General features: G+C 34.2%; 1 protein-coding gene across 5 annotated transcripts in view; it reads left to right on the top strand.

Moving 5' to 3' along the window:
- Positions 1-22,296, top strand: part of LOC143217956 (glycerol kinase) — a 115,913-nt gene that overhangs the window by 60,666 nt on the left and 32,951 nt on the right. Inside the window, exon 1 of one of the 5 annotated variants that reach the window (XM_076442727.1) lies at positions 17,830-18,637. The exons of 3 other annotated variants lie outside the window; for them this stretch is intronic. The gene's annotated coding sequence lies outside the window, so the exon portion shown is untranslated. Of the gene's footprint in view, positions 1-17,829; positions 18,687-22,296 lie in introns of those variants that run through there. One more of the 5 variants, XM_076442725.1, reaches the window with a different exon arrangement.

Genomic DNA, 22,296 nt, shown 5'->3' with positions numbered 1-22,296 from the left:
AATCGATATAAGAAAGTCGACTCTTTCGTGAAATGTCACTAAATTTCTCGATCCAGCCCACTGTGCGACGTCGCGTCGTTACTGTTCTTAATGTCTAACATTCAGCGGAGTTCACAACGGTATCACCACCCTACATTTTCGCAAATAAAATCGTAATTAATAAAAAAATGTAAAATTTTTTTGCACGGGACCATCCCGGGAACATACTCTACAAGATGCAAAAGGTTTCGTTCCGATTGGTCCATCCATCTCGGCGTAATCGGTGAACATACATAGAAAAAAAAGCGAAAAAAAAGGCACATACAGATCGAATTGAGTAATCTCCTGCTTTTTCGAAGTCGGTTAAAAACGGCGGAGACTTATTTGTACTTACAATACTATGTACATATGTTCGAATATTTCGAAAGTAATTTGATCGGCGCAAGTTGATGCAATAGTTATGGTCTCCAACTGCGGAACCGCTAAATACTTTTCGGACCAGGCACGAATCCTGGTCAGGTCAACTTTTTTTTTTCGTTAATCAGATGTTTTTTCGCTTCCTAACCATATGATTGTTGTTAAACCATTGTGAAAACATTTTTGAACTATGTTTACACTATTTTGTAATAATTTTTCGGAAAAATATTCTTGGAGTACTTTCGGCCTCAATAAATAGGGAAAATGAGCCAAAAAATTTTTCGCCATTTTTCTAAATAACTAAATAACCACCATTACAGATGAGATTATGGGGATGAAACTTGGCAGATAGAGGACTTTTTGGGTAGGCCAGGCAGTTCCAACCTTTTTTTTTTTTTTGAGGGCGATTAGTCCAGTCGCCAGGTCGAAAAGAGGCGTCCACCTGGAAAGTATTCCGAACTTAATGAAATTTTGGCACGTCATTTGGGGGTACTTTGGGGAGTCGAATCTGAGTTTTCGACCTCGAGAACCTTGTGCTAACTTGGGGAGGGGGGAAAAAACCACGATTTTTGTTACCTGTTTTTGGTATTTCGTCTATAACTCAAAAACTATGGGTCATACGAAATTTTTATTTTTATTTTTGAAAAGAGCATTGAATTTCGTTCAAATTTCACTGATCCAACGTATTTTTTGACCCAATAGGTACCGAGAGACGGGCGTTCAAAATTAGGAAATGTTTCTCAAAATGACATTTTGAGCCACACATTGTGACATTTAGCAGAAAACTGCAAGTTTTTGGCTCATAATTTTAGTTTTTCAACACATCTGCATATAATCATACTATGTCATCAATATACAGGGTGTCCCAAACTAAGTGTAAGTCCCGGAAATGCGAGGTTCCTGAGACCATTCTAAGAGACATTTTCCTTTGCACCAATGTCAACTGCGGCTTTGTTTAGGAGTTATTAACGAAAAACACGGACCAATCAGAGCGCGCCCTGGGCCGCCGCGCCGGCAAGCAACATTTCTCTTTAGACTTTTTGGCGATCGGCTTTAGTTTACTTTATCGCGAGAAACTTTACTTGTAAATCCATGGGATCGATGTACTACTAGCTTCTATCCGATTTCAATGAGCTTTAGATATGTGGTCAAGACCATTATTCTGAACAACATTGGCTTTAGTTTACGAGGTTATCGTAAAAAAGAGAAGAAGCAGAAACTGATTGTATTAAAAACTCACGTATTCAGCCGTAAATCCATTTGCTGCTTCGAAATGTGTGTCTTGAAATTTCTCCACACTCACAATCACTGTTCACATTTGTCAACACATAGTTATGCACTAATAATAATTGCCATATCCCTTGTACTGCTGCACAAATCACAACAATCAGGTAATGCAATCACTAGACCGCGGATTTCATGCATTTGTAGCAAACATGAGTAGGTGCATTTTAATACAGTAGAGAGATTAAAATAATTTCAAAACACCATAGTATTATTTTCAACTTCTTAAACTGATCACAGTGAGAATCAAATATCTGTCTGGCTCCTGTCCCTTGTAATAGCGGCAGCCAACATTAATTTTGCATAAAGATCCGCAGTCTAGTGATTAGTTTAAATATCAGTATCAAAAACACAGCTAATAGCAACCGTTAGCTTTGAATTGACAAGTCTTTGGAGATGTTCTCTCTACCGCGGCTCGAACGACACTGATTTTTCGCAAGATTTTTCTAAAGAATTTAGGAAGGGTATTTAGAGTGTCGAAATTCGAAATGCACGCTGTAGCACGTTTACGAAAACGACGGGACGGTTAGACGAAAAACAGAACGCGAGAAGGACCGGTGTAAGATTTACGGCAATCACATGTTTAGTTTTTCCTGCAGATTGGTACGCTAAAAACACGTTAAAAACAAAGAAGTCGGATATGAATTTACAATAAGAGAACATTTAGTCAATTCATTTTATGTTGTATGTGATAACATCAAGGCAGAAATATCTCGAAGAATTCAAGCGTATGAAGTCGTTGGTAAAGCCTTTTCGAATATTTTTTGATTTGAATTTATCAAAAGAAGAAAAAAAGATCGCGATGAATAGGTTGTAGGATATTTACAAAAATGATATTGATGTTTATACTATTGAAGATGAATGTGACCATTTTTTAATGTTTCTGAAAGAAAACGAGGACAGCATAAAAACCACACCAGACATCTATCGAGCAGCCAAAGAAATGCCTTGCACATTTCCGAATGTCGAATTATTATTGAAATTTCTTTTAACAATTCCGTTATCTAATGCGTCAGGAGAAAGATCGTTTTGCTGTTTTAAAGCGTGTAAAAAATTACTTAAGGAGCACTATGGGAGAAGAAAGGCTAAATAATATGGCTGTTCTGTAAGGTGAAGTGCCCTATCCCTGGACAGCATGTTTTTCTATTTTTAATTTTATCACTTTAAATAAACAAAAATAATTTTTTAAGAGTTTTAACATACAGTTCAGAGTTTGTAAAGTAATTTAAAATTAAAAGATCATTGTTTAGGTTATATAACGCCTCCGATAGAGCAAAAATTTTCCCATGCCTGATATATAACATCGAACTTTATTAAATCTTTAATATGATGCACATATGAATATATTATTATTGTATATTACATTCTGCCCTTAATTTGTTGTGTCATTATCTTTTTTCTTTCGTGTAAATTATTATTGATTTCTTGTTCTTGTTCTTTCTTAATTTTGTATCTCTTTTTCCTGCTTTTTTGACAAATGTTCTTCTTCTATAATTTTTTTTCTTGCTCCCTTTTTCAAGATCTTTCTTCTGTCTTCGACAGTACAGTTGGTGGTCCTTTGTTAGCATCCACCGAACTTCAAATTTTCATTCTAGAATGCGTGCTTTTTGGAATCTTAAACTGGCCTACTGTATTGAGAGATTGTACTTGTACGATGGATTCAATAGAATGAGGTTCTTGATTTCTCTTCAATTTTTTATTTTTATTCAATCTTCTATTTTCCTTCAATCTGTCATTTTTAATAATATCCTTAGATTTTATGTACACTTTTGGCTTTCTCTTACTTTAATCTGTTTTTTTATGATACTTATTAATTACTTTTTCCGACTGGAATCGAAAGTTTTGTTTCTAGTGATGGCCATTATCAATTTTTAAAGCAAGTTTACAATCTGAAAAAACATTTTTTAAGAACTATATCGACATGAATAATTAATTTTTGAGGGTAGGTATTAATACTGATAGATTTATGACATAAAAATTAAGTATTATTAACGTCACAGCCGGAACACATTTTCTACATTCGTTATACAAGCTAATAGAAGACTATTTATACGTACATTTACTTAAATAATTTTCCAACAACCGTAGTCCCGTTGAAAGCACCGGTTCTCGTTAGATCACCGAAGTTAAACAACGTGGAACGTGATCGGCACTAGGATGGGTGACCGTCTGGTCAAAAATCGGAAAGTGACCCACCAGGGGTGTTTTTCACGTGTTGTTGGCAAAAGGTGGTTCGGAACCCACCATAAACAGTAGGTCCCGCTGAAAAGGCGATGGTGAGAGTGGAAAAAGGAAGAGGATTGGTAAATGAATTTGAAACCCTGGGGGGACCAAATATCATGTCCATACCATACTTAAATAATTTGCAAACAATGCGTTGATTTTATTCACAAACGCGTGTCCGGCTTCACGCGTAAGCACATTGCGTATAAGCTTAGAGTGGGACAGCTACTGTCATCGCGTCCCAGTATGGAGTACTTATATTTGAAAACAATCCTAATCTTGGACATCTAATATTTGGATTAATAATTATTATTTACGTTAAGTTTGATTGCCAATCTATTTTAAAATATCAATATTATTATGCGTGATAATTATTTTTTGTCTGAGGGCTTAAATTATATCTTTTTTTCTAACAAAAGTTCGAACTATAAATCCACATGATTCACATGTAAATAGACTATTTTGTGTACTGTTCTCAGATTAACTTTGAATTTATTTTTAAATTTCAATTGATGTCATAATGAAATAATATTCACACCTACTTGTAGCTAAGAGAGAAGGCCTCAGAATATATAATATTAGGACCTTGAATAAGTTCTCGCTGTTTCTTTTACAAAATAAAAGCTTTATTTAAATTATAAGGAACAAAAACATTTCATTCAAATTATTGCCCATCACTAGCGACCACTTTCTCCCATCTTTCTGGTAGTATATGAATTCCGCGTCGGAAAAACGACATGTCTTTTGAGGCTATCCAAGAATCGATCCATGATTTAGCTTCTTCATAAGAATGAAAGCGCTGGTCAGCTAGGCCATGTGCCATCGAACGGAATCGGTGAAAATCAGAAGGGGCTATGTCAGGTGAATACGGCGGGTGGGGTAGAACTTCCCATTGAAGCGTTTCCAGGTAGGTTTTCACTGGTTTTGCAACATGAGGCCGAGCGTTGTCATGTAGCAAAATCACTTTGTCGTGTCTCTGCTCGTATAGCGGCCGTTTTTCTTTTAAGGCTCGACTTAAACGCATCAATTGAAGTCGATAGCGCTCCCCCGTGATAGTCTCATTCGGTTTGAGCAGCTCATTATAAATTACACCCTGCTGATCCCACCAAATACAGAGAAGAAGCTTCGAACCATGGATATTTGGTTTTGCAGACGATGTTGATGCATGGCCGGGCTTACTCCACGAATTTCTACGCTTTGGATTATCGTAGTGTATCCACTTTTCATCGCCAGTCACGATGCGGTGCAAAAAACCTTTTCTTTTCTACCGTTGAAGCAGTAGTTCACACGTGAGAAAACGCCGTTCGACGTCTCTCGGCTTCAATTCATACGGTACCCAATGTCCTTGCTTCTGGATCATTCCTAAAACTTTTAAACGTTTTGAAACAGTTGACTCATCTACTTGTAATGTTTTTCCAAGTTCTGCTGGCGTCTGACATCGGTCTTGATCGAGTAATTCCTCCAACTTTTCGTCTTCAAATTTTTTCGGTGCGCCAGAACGTTCTTTATCCTCAAGTTCAAAATAATTATTTTTGAAGCGTCGAAACCAGTCTCTGCATGTCGTATCCGACAAAGCATTGTCACCATAAGTCTCAACAAGAATTCTATGTGCTTCAGCTGCAGATTTCTTTTGAATAAAGTAGTGCAATAAAATTCCCCGCAAATACACTTTATTTGGCACAAAAGTAGACATTTTCAGAACTAAGAAAAAATTACTTTGTTTACACTAAAGTGAACTACCATACACTGAAATTTAAGGTTAGATACACTACTGCCTTGTATGTGTGTTGCCATTCGAAATTTCACGAACGGGGTACTGCTACTGCCATCTTTGAAGAAACAGCGAGAACTTATTCAAGCTCCTAATATAATTATTTAATCTCTTAATTACTGATTTTACTATGAAAATTCAATTGTCCAGATTTGGGTATCACTTTTGGACTGTCCAGACTTAGGGCACTTCACCTTAGAAGCAGAACCGTGCACGTGCGTTATCGATTCATGAAAACACACGTGTTCCACGGTGAGCGCATGATAGCATGCGCGCAGCACATTCCGAGTGTAATCTGTGCCGTCTTACGATGGAATGCATCGCGAGAGAGGCTGCAAAACGTGGCAACGAGACTTGCTCGATAACACTGTCCAACAAATTTCAACTTTTTTTGTGATTTCAATATACTGTTGGGTCCTTCTTATAGAGTTTTTTGCGCTGATTCCGAATCTGGTTTTAATTTTTTTCCTATACGTCCAGTTTTTGAGAAAATGGAGTTTTAAAAAAAGACATATTTTTCAACTTTAAACAAATATTGCGATGTTATTATAAAAGATATTGAATTGTTGTTTACAGCAAAAGATTCTGTAGACTTTCCCGAATACAGTGATATCCAATATTAATACATTATGATTGTTTAAACATGTTTAAACAATGATTAAAGACGGAGATGCACCACTTTTGCACCAATTTTTGCGGATATTTTCGAATTTATCTCAAAAAATAAGGGTCCAGCGAAAAATTGAACTATACCACGCGAAAGAGCAGACTTTTATCTTGAGAAACCCCCCTGTGAAGTTTGCATGGTCGACGTTTTTACCGAACCAGAAAGCAAAATATCTTCGCCCGACATGCGTTGACGCCAGTGGTGCTCTTCCACTAGCGCGGTCGTTCGTCGGGATACGGCGCGGCGCGCTGCGGTGAAACGGCGCGTGGCTATAAGCGCGCAATTATGTCAGCTTACTTAAATGTAATATTTTATTAAATGTTATATTATTGTTATTTATTATTTATTAGTATATTTATTCTGTATAAATTATTTTATGTATTTTTTAATGTTAGTCTCTCGTTTATAGTATATTTAATACAAAAAATACCTTTTGTAACAAAAAAATAATTTATTCACACACTACACTATTACACTATTTACAATGCTAATATATATGTGTACACTATTCAGATATAATACACTACTAAAATACATATATTATATACAGAACAACTAAAATACTATAAATAACTATAAATGTTTTTTATGAAGTTTTATACGTAGCAATGCAGATTTGAAATGCTTGACACGACTGATTTCAACAAACACAAAGCCGAAACTGAACTCTGGCATCAGTTTTCTTAAGGACCAACACGATACATATTTTGAAATAAATGACGGTCTACGGACAACGGAATACATACAATGTAAGGAAAGTCTGCAATGCGGTGACTGAAAAATTTTATTTTCAGTAATTATCGTCTTATCTATGTATTGTAATTATAGTGCCAATGAACACTCGAGATTCTTCCGAGTAAAATAAGTCCAAACACAATATAAACGGGACTATTTTTATTGACTTAAATACATAATTAAAATAGTTTGCTCCATATTAAATCGATATAGTGTATTATATCTGAATAGTGTACACATATATATTAGCATTGTAAATAGTGTAATAGTGTAGTGTGTGAATAAATTATTTTTTTGTTACAAAAGGTATTTTTTGTATTAAATATACTATAAACGAGAGACTAACATTAAAAAATACATAAAATAATTTATACAGAATAAATATACTAATAAATAATAAATAACAATAATATAACATTTAATAAAATATTACATTTAAGTAAGCTGACATAATTGCGCGCTTATAGCCACGCGCCGTTTCACCGCAGCGCGCCGCGCCGTATCCCGACGAACGACCGCGCTAGTGGAAGAGCACCACTGGCGTCAACGCATGTCGGGCGAAGATATTTTGCTTTCTGGTTCGGTAAAAACGTCGACCATGCAAACTTCACAGGGGGGTTTCTCAAGATAAAAGTCTGCTCTTTCGCGTGGTATAGTTCAATTTTTCGCTGGACCCTTATTTTTTGAGATAAATTCGAAAATATCCGCAAAAATTGGTGCAAAAGTGGTGCATCTCCGTCTTTAATCATTGTTTAAACATGTTTAAACAATCATAATGTATTAATATTGGATATCACTGTATTCGGGAAAGTCTACAGAATCTTTTGCTGTAAACAACAATTCAATATCTTTTATAATAACATCGCAATATTTGTTTAAAGTTGAAAAATATGTCTTTTTTTAAAACTCCATTTTCTCAAAAACTGGACGTATAGGAAAAAAATTAAAACCAGATTCGGAATCAGCGCAAAAAACTCTATAAGAAGGACCCAACAGTATATTGAAATCAAATTTGGTGTTGGACAGTGTAATTGGTCGGCCTGCGGAGGCTCGTCCGTATTTACAGTCGCGGTGCGTCATTATCGAGCGCCAGATCGTATGTACCCACACTCCACGAAGGACTCTTGTTTTCTTCGTGTGGCACATCAACGTCGAATCAAGTTGCATAACTCATCGCGCATCAGGATTCCCTGCTCTGTTCCACTCCCCCCCCCCTCCTCTCCTCTCTTCATCCGATTCGGCCGAACCTCATCGCCCCGCGTCGCATCGATTTTTCTCTTCAACTCTCAAAACTAGGCGAACGCCGCACAGTGGGGTATTTGACCCGAAAAAGTGGAAAAAATTCGATTTCTAAATTTTTGCGTATAGCATAAAATTTTTGTTGTTCGTTGTAGTTAAAGGTCTGCAGAATAAGGCTGCAAAATTATTTTTTCTATTTGTACACCAGTGAAGTAGTAAACTTCATCGAAAGTCGAGAGATTTTAAGGCGCGTTTGGCGTTCTTAAACAGTCTCTAAGACAGCGTCTCTTCATTGGCGATTTTCAAGTGTTTGAAGGAAAATTCTGTAAATTCTTGTATTACAAAATTTGTTCAGGTAGGTATATAGAGCACTTTCGCATAGATTTTATTTTGTTATCATCTAAATTAGTATAGTTATTAATATTTGAATATTACCAATTATTCTGTAAGCTTTTTAAAAATTACAAAACTTTATTGACAATTTTGTTATAGTATAAAGCGATATTGAGTGCTCTTTTTGGTGTCATTACATTACATTACATTTCTGATGTGTTTTTGGATGAAAATGGTAATAATTTTAAAATGTTCTTATAATATATATATACCGGGTGAGTCATCCAAAGTGAAACAGACGTATATCTTCCAAATTAAGCATTTTGGTTAAAAAATGTTTCTGACAAAAGTTGTATGGTTTCGAGGGGGCCATAATATGGCGTCATTGATTTGACCTTGGATAGTCGTTTGAAAATCACGCGGAGGTCATCTTCAATTTCTTAAATAGAAAACCCCATTTTTTATTGCATATTCTTGTAGCTTGTTTTCAGAGCTTTCCAAAACGCTATAATAAAATATGTTTTTCTTAAATACTTTTCAAGTTATAATAGTGCAAATATTCCACTATCGCCTCGCTTTTTCAGGGGTTCTCGATAATCTGAGAAAAAAATGGTTCGAACAAAAGAGGAACAGTATTCAGTCGTCTACAAATTTCAATATATAAAAGTTTCAAAAAATTTTTTTTTTCAAAAAATTGAGGTAAATTTGATTTTTCAAATACTAAAATGTATTTTGGATTTCATAATGTTGTAGCTGATCTTAAGGCGAATCCAACGATATATAATATTATAACATTGAGCCTATAAATAACGCTACAATAGTTTTTTACACTTTTTCAGGCCAAATACCCCACTGTGCGCCGCTGGCTTACACCGCGTTGCCAGCTTACGGTGTTTCAGGAATTCTTTGCGGTTCAATGACCGGCCCTTCGTTGCAAAAGTTATTCTATGACAAAATTCTTGACTGGGCATTTGTCAACCCATTTCTCAAACCATCAAAATATATTCTGGAACGGGTTCCAAGGTTCCAGGATTGAAACAGATGTTTTGGGTAGATTGCGGATCTTTTTCAATAATTTTCTCTAACAATAAGTCAATTCTACCGTAGAAATAATTTTTCATTAAAATTAAGTTTGCACAAAATTTTCAAGTTTGAGGTCATTTCAAGGTCATTTCAAGGTCAGTGTAATACACTGTTAAATTCGTCTCGACGTCAGAAACAATCCCATGATGTCCAAAACATATGGTGCCATTTAAAAAAGTCAAGGTGACCTTTACTTTTTTACATAGAAAGCATTTTTTCAGATATAAGAATACGCGAACATGTAGCTCATCAAGTACTGGGAAACTTTTGTCTGACACATTTTTTCATTGCACTACTGGAAATGCCTAAAAAAATGGTGACATAATTTAACGGACACACCCTGTATTATTTCAATAATTGTAAAATGAAAGTGACAAATTTTGTACCAATACCTTCACACAGTTTTGTACTTTCATTTTTCTCATAAATCCGCAGAAAATCCGCAGTCTATTTATAGGTACGAAAGTGTGAGAATCATTTGCTCAATTCATGTTGTGAAGTAAAGTTAAAAACTCAATTTGCTAAGTAAATTTTGATTGATGCCTCAGAATAATTTGCAAACAAGAACAAGTGAAAATGATCGTATTTGATCACAAACACAGACAGCTTTTGTACTCGTTACTGTTACCGTCTCGGTGATTCTCAAGATTCATAAGAAATCTTCTAATGGAAGTTTGAAGATAAAACACTGCTCGTCTCTTGTGTAACCTGTTCTCGACAGATAGATAATCTTAGGGAGATCCCCGAACACGCAGCGATCTCTATTTCTGCTCGTATCTTCTTGTGTCTGGACATTCTGGAGGCTGGACTTGTGGAATTAAAATTTGTTAACGCTATCATTATACAGGGTGTTTCTCTTCACGTTATTGTGATGCAATAAATATTTGTTACGTAATGTTTATGGCGTCAATGGACCAAATATCTGGCAAGAATATTCTTTTCTAAAGGTCATTTTTTTCGGAGTTATCAAGGTCATCGATGTTTTTTGACACATAACTACACTTTTATTTTAATGCATCGGGTAACTGATCGAAAAATACATTCAGATATGTACATATAATAACATGACCTTGAAATGACCTTGACCTTCGAAAATTGGAGTTCCTTTGCGTAGTCCATCTCTTCAGGTTATTCTAATGCAAAAAATATTTGTTACGTAATGTGCATGGTGTCAATGGACCAAATATCTGGCAAGAATATTCTTTTCTAAAGGTCATTTTTTTTCGGACTTATCAAGGTTATCGATGTTTTTTGACACATAACTACACTTTTATTTTAATGCATCGGGTAACTGATCAAAAAATACATTCAGATATGTACATATAATAACATGACCTTGACCTTCGAAAATTGGAGTTCCTTTGCATGGTCCATCTCTTCAGGTTATTCTAATGCAAAAAATATTTGTTACGTAATGTGCATGGTGTCAATGGACCAAATATCTGGCAATAATATTCTTTTCTAGAGGTCATTTTTTTCGGAGTTATCAAGGTCATCGATGGTTTTTGACACATAACTACACTTTTATTTTAATGCATCGGGTAACTGATCGAAAAATACATTCAGATATGTACATATAATAACATGACCTTGAAATGACCTTGACCTTCGAAAATTGGAATTCCTTTGCGTGGTCCATCTCTTCAGGTTATTCTAATGCAAAAAATATTTGTTACGTAATGTGCATGGTGTCAATGGACCAAATATCTGGCAAGAATATTTTTCTCCGAAGGTCATTTTTTTCGGAGTTATCAAGGTCATCGATGTTTTTTGACACATAACTACATTTTTATTTTGATGCATCGGGTAACTGATCAAAAAACACATTCAGATATGTACATATAATAACATGACCTTGAAATGACCTTGACCTACGAAAATTGGAGTTCTTTTGCATGGTCCATCTCTTCAGGTTATTCTAATGCAAAAAATATTTGTTACGTCATGTGCATGATGTCAATGGACCAAATATCTGGCAAGAATATTTTTCTCCGAAGGTCATTTTTTCGGAGTTATCGAGGTCATCGATGTTTTTTGACACATAACTACATTTTTATTTTAATGCATCGGGTAACTGATTGAAAAATACATTCAGATATGTATAATAACACGACCTTGACCTTGATCTGAAGGTAAAACTTTAATTTTCGAAGATCAAGGTCATTTCAAGGTAAAACACCCTGTACTTTCTGGAGCGAAAACGTAGCTGGCAGCTATAACTGTCCAACGGTGAACAGTAAGTGTAAAAATTATTCGCACGTCCTTTAAAATAGAACAACTTTTTTATCATATAATTGTGCCAGACCAGCTGATTTTTTATAATCAATTAGAAGCGTTGGTTACATAACTTGGTTTACGAAATGATAGGCAAAAAAGATTATATTTTATTTTACAAGGTTACGTGCAAAAATAAAAAAGACATTTAAAAAATTTGTTTATTTTGGCCCTTGAAGAGAATTTAATATATGCACACGAGCTACAAGCGGTGAAAAATGATGAAAATCGTAATTTTACACGACTTTTGATCAGTTTCTGCTTAAAAACCACAGACTCGTACATTTTTCAGTATTTGTATAACTAACATCAACACAAAACATACATATACAGTGGGTAACGAAAGTATTCGAACGCCCTTTCAAACAAAATAACTTTTTTTACCAAACGACCTGATTGTGTATAATCACTTAGAACTATTTGTTTATGAAACGATGTGCAAAAAACATTTTCCAAATATTATAATTTACAAGGTTACATGCAAAAATAAAAAAGGCATTTTTTAAAACCTTTTTATTAGGGACCTTAATGAAAATTTATAATATATGTTTTGTAGATCTATGTTAGTTATGCACATGCTGAAAATTTAATCGAAATCGATTAATAACTAACATAGATCTACAAAACATATATCTTAAATTTTTATTAAGGGCCCAAAATTGATGAAATTTTCAGCATGTGTCTAACTGACAAAGATCTACAAAACATATATTTTAAATTTTCTTTAAGGGCCCTAATAAAAAAGTTTTAAAAGATTCCTTTTCTATTTTTGCATGTAACCTTGTGAATTCAAATTTTTGGAAGATCTTTTTTGCATATCATTTCATAAACCAATACTTCTAATTGATTATAAAAGATCAGGTCGTTTGATACAATTATAAAAAAGTTATTCCGTCTTAAAGGCTGTTCGAATACTTTCGTTACCCACTGTATGTATTTTAACCCGTGTTGCCGTTTGGCAACAATGCAGTTTCTGGCTCTACATTCACTGCAGGAACGTTTGGATGGTTTTTATGCATAGTAGCCACAAGGCAACAAACCGCTCACATGTATTTGTATACGGTGCGCGCCACTCATGCGTCGCACAGTGGGACGAATGTATCGAAATGCTGGACATCGCGTTTTGCATCCCTTTAAGTTTTTGTATCGCCTTGAGATTTTAAATATCCATGTTTTCAGTAGCATAGAATACGAATCTGAAGTCAAAAAATTTTTTGACCAACCAAAAAAATTTTTTTTTAAATTGTTGGAAATAAAGAAAAATGACTCATTTATTTCGAAAATTCGCTAAAAACAGGATGTATTTTTATATCCTATAATTTTTCGGACATGTTCTGTTGACAATTCATACTATTGAACCTCAGAATATAATTTTTAAGTTAATATCATCAGATATCACTGATTCATTATATTTATAGAATTTAATTTTTGTCAGATAGGTTGTTGGTTTTAAGAAAATCAAAAAAACGTTGGAAAAAACGTCGGCTACCGAAACGCAACTCGAAATTCTGGATGAGAAATTATCAACTTTCTGTAGTCATTTAAAATTTAGATGGACAAATAGCTTTAATAATAAAAAGCGCTGTTTGAAGAAGAATGACAAATGGCTGTCGCAAATATTTCCGTACCCTGATAAGTTTTTTGGTGGTTCGGAAGGTAAAACAGCACCCAAGTCATTTGTCGAAGAACTCCTTTTTGCGGCTAAACTCAATTTAAGGAACGAAGGCCAAACGCTTAAGGCGAAAATAATAGAAAAAATTCTTAACAACCCTAAAGATTCTGACGAAATAAGAAAAATGGGCGGTGTACCAAGTACTTATAGTAAATCATGATTTTTTTAAAACCAACAACCTATCTGACAAAAATTAAATTCTATAAATGTAATAAATCAGTGATATCTGATGATATTAACTTAAAAATTATTTTCTGAGGTTCAATAGTATGAATTGTCAACAGAACATGTCCGAAAAATTATAGGATATAAAAATACATCCTGTTTTTAGCGAATTTTCTAAATAAATGAGTCATTTTTCCTTATTTCCAACAATTTGAAAAAAAATTTTTTGACTTCAGATTCGTATTCTATGCTACTGAAAACATGGATATTTAAAATCTCAAGGCGATACAGAAACTGAAAGGGATGCTAAACGCGATGTCCAGCATTTCGATACATTCGTCCCACTGTGGTCGGGGACAAAAAGCTGATAAATAGGCTACCAGTCGGTAAAGTGTTAAGTGTCTATCAACAAGTACCTGTATCAAATTTAAACCCGATCGGAATCAGTTAAGCCAGTATTAAAAGCAGTATTGCTTATTTGGAAGTTCCCGCCACTTTTTAAACCCAAATGCCGATCGCGGTCGGTTGTGGTCGGGTGTAATCTCAACGAATTTCTCTCACATAATACCAAAGGAAAAATACCATGAAGCCCGTTTTTTGGCAAATCCTGGCGGACTCTTTAAAAATGAAAAAAAGACCATTTTCAAAAAATAAAAAAAATTTGCAAAGAAAAAAACGAAAAAAAATTTTTTATTGCTTCATAGATGTAGAACAAAAAAATTCGTCAAAGTTTTTTTTTCTTTCCATTCACGGTTATTGTAATATAAACGTAAGAAAAATATAGAATTTTTTTTTCTTCAACTATAAAGCACATAAAAAATTTTTTTTTTCGATTTGCTATATGTGGATGACGCTCGTCAAGATGCACTAAAGCAAGTATATATGTCACCAAAGTCTTATAATAAACTTCACAATTTTAGTCAATGTCGCGGGTTTTCGTACATTCGTCCCACTGTGCGTCGTAGATCTTCTAACCTCAAATATGGCAACATATGATAATTCTGTAATAAAAAATATTTTCACAAAGATGTGACTTTTTTTCCTTATTTTTCCCTTAATATACACTCTTTTTTAGTAACGTTTGATAAATAGAAACTGTAAACAAAAAATCGTGCACTTAAGGGTTAAATTTGAAATTATATAAAATATAATAAAAGATATGATAAAATTAAATTTTATAGCTAAAAAACAAAACGTGTCCCAACAGTGTATGCGATGGTCCCTTACATAATAGTGTAGCTCGTAATGACAGCAAACAAATGTTATCGTAACGGTCTTATCAAACCCCAGATTTAATCCCCTAATATTCGTTATGATCCTCATCCGAGATTCTCAGAACGATACCACACAAAGCCAACATCTCGCGACACATTGCCCCGTCTGAGCGTGTTTACTTCAGTGGCGCACTCGGGGGGCAAGCCCCAGAAGAAAAAGGTAATAATTTTATCGATAATTGTCCCCAACACGGGTCTGCCCAAAAACAATTATCCGCCAGGGACAGATCAGAGTTGTGCAGAATTACAATTGAATTACCCCAGAATTATAATTACAATTGTAATTGTAATTGTAATTCAATTATGTTGTAATTTAAAATTCAGATCTTCAGTCAATTAAATTACAATGTAATTCGTAATTGCAATGGAGCACAATTATAAAATACATTGTAACTGAATTAAATTGTAATTCAATTATGTTTTAATTTATAACTCTGATCTTCATTCAATTAAATTACAATGTAATTCGTAATTGCAATGGAGCATAATTATAAAATACATTGTAACTGAATTAAATTGTAATTCAATTATGTTTTAATTTATAATTCTGATCTTCATTCAATTAAATTACAATGTAATTCGTAATTGCAATGGAGTACAATTATAAAATACATTGTAATTGAATTATGAAAAATGAAGTAATAGGCAAGAAGAGGTTGAAAAATCCATGTAAACGATTACACCTATCGTCGATTACACCACTAAATACAGTTGAAATTATATTGTGTTTGGTACCATTTTGCTTTAGAAAAATGCCACGAATATGTTGGCGAAAGTCCCATAAAATAATAATGAAAAATAAAGAAGATTAAATATTGGTGTTACATTGTGAAAAAAATGATGTCACTGCGGGAATACTGTCCGTGCAGAACACGGCTGTTCGACAGTAAACCCGCGGTTACTGTATATGAAAGAAAAATATAAAAATATATATATATTAATTTGGAGAGCTGTATTTTTATTATATTATATTTCAATTATATTGTATTTCAATTATATTGTATTTCAATTACACATTATATTTCAATTATACTGTAATTGAATTATATTGTATTTCAAGTATATTGTGTTTCAATTAAATTGTATTTCAATAACAAATCTGATTAAAATACTTAGTAACTGAATTACGTTGTATTTGAATTATACATTTACGACGTAATTGAATTACTATTAATTGAAATACAATGTAATTCAATTACGTAATTGAATTACAATGTAATTGAATTAGCACAACTCTGGGATAGATACTATCCTTCGACTTTCGCCGAACTTAGAGAAGGACAGCGGGGCTCGAGAGGCCTCGGTCGCCGAGAAGTGTAAACATAACTAATCCAAAACAAAACTTCTTTATTTTTCATTATTTATTAATGGGACTTTGACCAACATATTCGTGGCATTTTTCTAATGCAAAATGATATCAAATATGATATAATTCCGATAATATTGTTACGTCCTAAGGTGGACGTATTATAGATTTGAAGTTTAATTTGAAAGATTTTAATATAAGATAAAACGCAGTTTTGAACCTACCTGCATTCACCGGCTTCGGTTCGGGTAATTGAGGATTTCTTAAATTCTATGTGGCTTTGATTGCGGAATTGGATCGAAAAAGTTGGGTAAACTCTTTAAAATTGATTTGATTTTTGATTTAAGTAAAAATGAACGAAGGTATATATTATATTTTAAGCACTAAATTTCGAATACAAAGAGTTATTGTTATCTTATTATAAATTGTTAGTATTTATCGTACGCTGATTTCGCTCGAGGTTCGCTTAATTTGTCGCTCAGACGTTCGTGTACTAATTGTGAAAAAGAAATTTTTGCCTCATGTTTATTGCCTTATTTGACTAGCTAACTCTTCAGCACAATTAGTGAACTTTGAGCGCGGATATCTCGGAAACTATGCGAGATAGCGAAGAACTGTATGCAGTCAATCTTATGGCACATTTTGTCACCTTTAATTTTGTATAGAATGGTCTTATCGCTAGAACGCATGATTTCCGAGATATAAGCGAAAAACCGAAATGGGGGACCTTCTACGTGCATTTGAAGTTGAAATTGAAAAATTGACGTTGAATTTGAGAAATTGATGTTGAAACTGAAAAATTGAAGCTGAAATTGAAAAATTGATGTTGAAATTGAGAAATTGATGTCGAAATTGAAAACTTGAAGTTGAAATTGAAGTTTTAAAATTGCAGCTAAAATCGAAAAATTGAGATTGAAATTGGAAAATTGAACTTGAACTTGAAAAATTGATGTTGAAACTGAAAAATTGATGTTGAAACTGAAAAATTGAAGTTGAAATTGAAAAATTGATGTTGAATTTGAGAAATTGATGTTGAAACTGAAAAATTGAAGCTGAAATTGAAAAATTGATGTTGAAATTGAGAAATTGATATTGAAATTGAAAACTTGAAGTTGAAATTGAAGTTTTAAAATTGCAGCTAAAATTGAAAAATTGAGATTGAAATTGGAAAATTGAACTTGAACTTGAAAAATTGAAGTTGAAAGTGAAGTGGAAATTGAAAATTAAAGTTGAAATTGAAAAATTGATGTTGAAACTGAAAAATTGAAGTTGAATTTGAGAAATTGATGTTGAAAGTGAAGTTGCAATTGAAAAATTGATGTTGAAACTGAAAAATTGATGTTGAATTTGAGAAATTGATGTTGAAACTGAAAAATTGAAGTTGAAATTGAAAAATTGATGTTGAAACTGAAAAATTGAAGTTGAAATTGAAAAATTGATGTTGAAATTGAGAAATTGATGTTGAAACTCTAAAAATTGATGTTGAAACTCAAAAATTCATGTTGAAACTCAAAAATTGAATTGGAAATTGAAAACTTGAAGTTGAAATGGAAAGATTGATGTTGACAATGAAAAATTGAAGTTGAAAGTGAAGTTTCCAACCTAATACATTGGCAATTCTTGCACAAGGCCGCAATATTTTATCTGTTCAACTCGGCCCCCGAGATTAAATCCTGAGTGCGCCACTGGTTTACTTATTTATAATATCCGCGTAGGCTAATCAGTATATTTAGAGAAGAAGGAGGAGGGGGCGTTAGGGATATTGAGCCTCCAGCGACGACGAATCGCGTTTCTCCCGTATTCTTGACCGTGTCCCGATTAAAAAATCTGGGCGTCGACGAATTGCCGGTCATTCTCTCATTCTTGTCGAGCCTCTTCAGTTTTGCCGGGGAACCTCAGTCGGTCGACGGTCAACGACTTTTATATACAGTGCCGCGGATATAAGTCACCGGCCTTGTCGAGGTCGTTGAATCTTCCCGCAAAAATGTTTCCCGTCGAAGTCTCCCAAAGTCGCTGAAAACTCTCGGTCAACGTAACCTTCGCAATCTTCGTGTTGTGATCGACTTTCTCTCAGCTTGACCTGTCGCGAAGTGCGTTCGAACTTCCTCGAGAGATTCCTAGAAGCCGGGCAAACATAGGCTATCTCTGTTGCGGAGAGGAAAGATCATGCTCGATTGATGTTGCAGTGTCAGGCTTAACGCAACATCCGTGACAGGTTAGTGGAGAAAGCTTCGATGGTTCTTGACGAAGGATTGAAATAATTTGTGAGTACACAGTTTGAAAACTAATTTCTCGAATTTACGAGTAGGAATTCCGAGTGTATTATCCGGGTATAGCCGGATAAGGTAGTCAAACATTCATTCGATAGGACACCAAGAAAAAACATACTGTGCAAAGTTTCAACCCTGTATCTCGATCCGGAGGGTAGTTACGGGGTTAAATCGAAAAATCAGTTTTTGGCTTATTTTCCCTAGTTAATGATGTTTAGACATTCTGAAAAAAATCTGACACATGTCAAGAACCCAAGTACACACTTTGCAATTGGTTTCAGATTTTTAAAATGAAAATAATGCTTGTGAAAAATCAAAAACCTTAAAAAAATCGAAAAATCAGTTTTTGGCCTATTTTCCCTAGTTAATGATGTTTAGAAATTCTGAAAAAGATCTGACACATGTCAAGAACCCAAGTACACACTTTGCAATTGGTTTCAGATTTTTAAAGTGAAAATCCTGCTTGTAAAAAATCAAAAACCTCAACAAAAAAAAAACGAAAAAATGCAGATTTCACATGGAAGTTCTAGAGCGTCCACATTTATATTTTTACAGTAGCGATATATTGTTATAGGTATCGTTCATGAATTTTTTCAGATTTTTTGGTTTGGAGCGCCGTTGTTAAAAAAAAATAAAAACCGATTTTTTTTATTTTTATGAGGTTTTTGATTTTTTACAAGCAGGATTTTCACTTTAAACATCTGTATCCAATTGCAAAGCGTGTATTTGGGTTCTTGACATGTGTCAGATTTTTTTCAGAATTTCTAAACATCATTAACTAGGGAAAATAAGCCAAAAACTGATTTTTCGATTTTACCCCATAACTACCCTCCGGATCGAGATACAGGGTTGAAACTTTGCACAGTATGTTTTCTCTTGGTGTCCTATCGAATGACCCATCGTCGATATAATTCAGTTCAAGGGCATTTTTGACTACCGGCTATACCCACGATGATCTATCGATACATGGAGGCTGACTGTCTTCGTTGCGTCGCAGTTGCACATTTCCGCAACGTGGGAACAATTAATCTCTTACCGAGCTCGACATTCCTATAATCGTCTTCCCGGTGCTTGGTTTTTTCCACATTAAACCGAAACGTCTTCACGAGGCTAGAGTCTGAAGATTATGTCGGTTATTTTAAGATGCTAAAAATGCCGAGATAAAAATATTTCAGCGCGTCCGTCTTGGATCATTATCTGCTGGGTAGAACCAATTACTGTAGAGTTGTAAAGTCTATAGACGTTTCTAGAAATAACACACAGACTGGATTCCCAGACTGAATGAAACTCGTTAGACTCACCTGGAACTTTTGCGAGGACGCACAGTGTGTCGTCCGATGGAAAAAAGTCCGAAAATCAAAGTATAAGATCGGCAAAATAGCCGGATAAGCATGGGCCAGCGGACACAGCTCCGATTTTCCTGATTCCTGTCTTAAAACTTCGTTTTATGTCTAAAAAAACAATGTGTAACATTTCAAATGTGTACCCCCACCGATAGGGGTGATATTGAGGTAAATTGCCCCGCACTTAAATGCAATTTGCTCTAAAACGAGAAAAGATGTCGACATGAGATAAACGGCAAACAAAAGATATAGATACACTCTATATTTCAGATTTTTTTTCATAGTTGAAAATAATTAATTAATTTTTCGAGAATTTTTTTAACTATCTTTCCCTGGGTTGACACCTACCAAAAAATTCTAAAATATTGCTATGATACTAATATATTTTGTATAAAAATCTGAGGAGTGTCCGTTTGGTGGAACAGTGTCAAAAAAAATAAAGTATGCCGGCGAACACCCGGCGCGCCAAATGTCTATTGGCCGACTGTGGCAACTCGCGTCTAGGTCGCGCTCTGATTGGTCCGTGTTTTTCGTTAATAACTCCTAAACAAAGCCGCGGATAACATTTTTTGCAGAGGGAAATGTCGCTTGAAATGGTCTGAGGAACCACCCCCTTTCGGGATTTTCACGAATTTTGGGATACCCTGTATAACTGACTTAGACCTACCAGAGGCGCCTTCTAAATTTTCATTACAGGCACAGATAAAAAATTAAAAAATCGTGACCTTTACTATTTCCTTCGCAATTGCGACCAATAACAATTTTTTAAAAAAGGTAATTACACATTAGCTAGTAAACTAATCCCTCTAACGTCTGAAAAGAAACTCAAGCTGTTGGGTCCAATTTTGAAAAAGAAATTCGTTTTTTTTAATGTGTACGAATACCGTGTACACCGACTGTACCTGTATTTGTTCATTTCCGAAAATATGTTATAAAATAAATGAGATTCATAAGAATATTCCTAGATTTAAATTTCTCGAGAAATTCTCGAGCAATGATACAGTTTCTGATCGTGCTTAGATCGATCGCAGTGAAGGTCCCCACGGGAGCAGGAACAAATGAAAATTGATCACAGTACAACCTCCGTCGATTTATAAATAATAAATTACAATCGTATCGCTTTTTACATAAACCGTTTATCTTGAAAGGGAGACAAGTCTCTTCAATTTTTCAAATTTCAATTTCAACATCAATTTCAACTCTTCGATTTCAACTTCAATTTTTCAATTTTTCAATTTTAACTTCGTCTTCAATTTCCATTTCAACTTCAATTTCAACTCTTCGATTTCAACTTCAATTTTTCAATTTCAACTTCGTCTTCAATTTCCATTTCAATTTCAATTTTTCAATTTCCATTTCAACCTCAATTTCAACTCTTCAAATTTCCATTTCAACTTCAATTTTGACTCTTCGATTTCAACTTCAATTTCAACTCTTGAATTTTTCAAATTTCAACTTCAATTTAACTCTTCGATCTCAACTTCAATTTCTCAAATTTCAACTCCAATTTCCATGTCCAATGTCCATGTGAAATTTTCAATTTCAACTCTTCTCGATCTCAACTTCAATTTTTCAAATTTTTCAAAGTCAAACCTAGCTTTATCAGAAGAAAACATGTGGAATTGACATAAAAAGTGTAATAAAAATAACAATCGCTATTAAATCACTATAAAAATAATAAAAATTGAAGTTGAAATTGACGAGTTGAAGTCGAAATCGAAGACTTGAAATGGAAATTGAAGTAGAAGATGAAATTGAAAAATTGAAGTTGAAATCGAAGAACTTGAAATGGAAATTGAAGAGCTCAAATGGAAATTCAAGTCGAAGATGAAATGGAAATTGGAGTTGAAATTTGAGAAATTGAAGTTGAGATTGAAGAGTTAAAATGAAGTTGAAATGGAAATTGATGTCGAAGTTGAAATTAACATATTTGTGTCATTTTTTCAATGAAAATGGTACCAAATATGATATAATTCGGTATAAATATTTACAATGAATGTAAGAATATTTACAAGCAATATCATGCAGTTTCCGATCGTGCTTAGATCGATCGCAGTGAAGGTTCCCACGGGAAAATTGATCGGGGTACAACCTCCGTCGATTCATAAATAATAAATTACAATCGTATCGCTTTTTACACAAGCCGTTTATCTTGAAAGGGAGATTAGTCATTGTTGAACCGACCGGGCCGCGTCAAAGCTTCGCCCCACTATGTAGAAACAAGAAAAACGTGATTAAACGAACTACCGCGAGCGTAAAGC

Source organism: Lasioglossum baleicum, chromosome 18 (assembly GCF_051020765.1).
Source record: "Lasioglossum baleicum chromosome 18, iyLasBale1, whole genome shotgun sequence".
Classification (NCBI taxonomy): domain Eukaryota; kingdom Metazoa; phylum Arthropoda; class Insecta; order Hymenoptera; family Halictidae; genus Lasioglossum; species Lasioglossum baleicum.
The sequence above is the reverse complement of the archived record's forward strand: the minus strand, read 5'-3'. Positions and strand labels throughout refer to the sequence as shown.